This window comes from Miscanthus floridulus, chromosome 7 (genome assembly GCF_019320115.1).
Source record: "Miscanthus floridulus cultivar M001 chromosome 7, ASM1932011v1, whole genome shotgun sequence".
Lineage (NCBI taxonomy): Eukaryota > Viridiplantae > Streptophyta > Magnoliopsida > Poales > Poaceae > Miscanthus > Miscanthus floridulus.
In genome coordinates, this window is record NC_089586.1 from 454,379 (window position 1) to 456,305 (window position 1,927).

The window sequence follows — 1,927 nt, forward strand, 5'->3', positions numbered from 1 at the left end:
ATGAGTGGAAGGGCTTTGGCTAAGCTCACAAGGTTGCTATGTCAATGCAAATGGCCAAGAGAGTGAGCTTGAGCCGGGCATTGGCCTTAAATAGAAGCCCCCATGAAATAGAGTCATTGTACCCCTTCATTGGGCACAACACGGAGTGACCAGACGCTCCAGTCAGATCAACCAGATGTAGGACCCCAGTGTCTAGTCACCCGATGCTTGCCATGTGTCATCGGCTTCAAATGCCGATCGCCCAATCTCAACGGTCAAGTGATGACCGGATGCGTCAGTTAGAAAGTGACTGGACGTAAGACCTCAGCGTCTGGTAGTTTCTAGTAAGGTTCCAAATGTGAAATTTCATGACCAGACGCATCCGATCATGCTCGACCAGACTCACCCGACGTCCGGTCACTCAATGTTTCCTCTGTGCACCTCATGTCAGTGTACGTCAGCACTGACTGGACGCACCCTGCCAGCGTCTGGTCACTCTTCGCACCAGCGTCCGGTCACTCTTCGTGCTAGCATCCAGTCACAAGACTAAGACGTGTGCTCACTCCTGCTACTGACCAGACTCTGAACCCAGCGTCCGATCACTCTATGAACCCCTGTCTTTTCTGTCTAGTGCGTCGGTGGCACCGTCGGACTGTTCACACTCTACGGGTGAACACTCCACCGGTGAAGTTTCTAACCCTTGCTCAAATGTGCCAACCACCAAGTGTATCACCTTGTGCACATGTGTTAGCATATTTTCACAAGCATTTTCAAGGGTGTTAGCACTCCACTAGATCCTAAATGCATATGCAATGAGTTAGAGCATCTAGTGGCACTTTGATAACCGCATTTCAATACGAGTTTTACCCCTCTTAATAGTATGACTATCTAACCTAAATGTGATCATACTCGCTAAATGTCTTGATCACCGAAATAAAATGGCTTCTACTATTTATACCTTTGCCTTGAGCCTTTTGTTTTTCTCTTTCTTCTTTTCAAGTTCAAGCATTTGATCATCACCATGCCAGCACCATCATCATGATCTTCGCCATTGCTTCATCACTTGGAGTAGTGCTATCTATCTCATAATCACTTTGATAAACTAGGTTAGCACTTAGGGTTTCATCAATTAACCAAAACCAAACTAGAGCTTTCAATCTCTTCTTTTTTGGTAATTGATGACAACCCTTACACAAAGATATAAATTGAGATTTAATTGAATCCACGTTGCTTGCCCAGGCATATTTACCATGTGTAAAAGAATATGGACAAGTTTCATAAACTCTAAGTGGTAGCAATTGCTCCCCCTACATATGTGCTAAGAGTTTGGATTGTAGCTTGCACATATGCTTAGATAGAAAATATAGGAGACAATTTCTACCATATGATGTTAAGGTACAAGAGATGGACCTTTGAAGCGTGATACCAATCAGAGTGCACCAATATACCATCCTTAGCACCATTAGTAACTATACATACACAAAAACTAGAATACCCCATGAGATCACCATTACAAGCAATAGTTTCCATAAAATGAACATAAGTCTAGCTACTTTAGCCTATGCATGCTAGTTTTTCATTTCACCATTCAAGCATATAACTAGCATACACCACACAAGCATGGATATTGAAATTTAGAACTTATGCTATGCAAGCAAATATATGAAATGCACATCAAAATGCAACATACAAGTTTATGAGCTTGCTCCCTCTACTTGTGTGCATTTTTTATTTTTCCCCTTACAATGTCATTTCATTTATTTGGTTCTCCTATCTTACTATCTTTGTGAATTTCTCTCCCCCTTTGTCAACAATTAGCACAAAAAGTGAGCTCAAATTATAGATAGGTTGGGGTGAAACCATGTGAAATTAGGATCATTTTCCCAATTTGGTTCAATCTAGATCACTTGCAAAAGATATTTAACTCGGTTTGATCCAAGGACAAGCT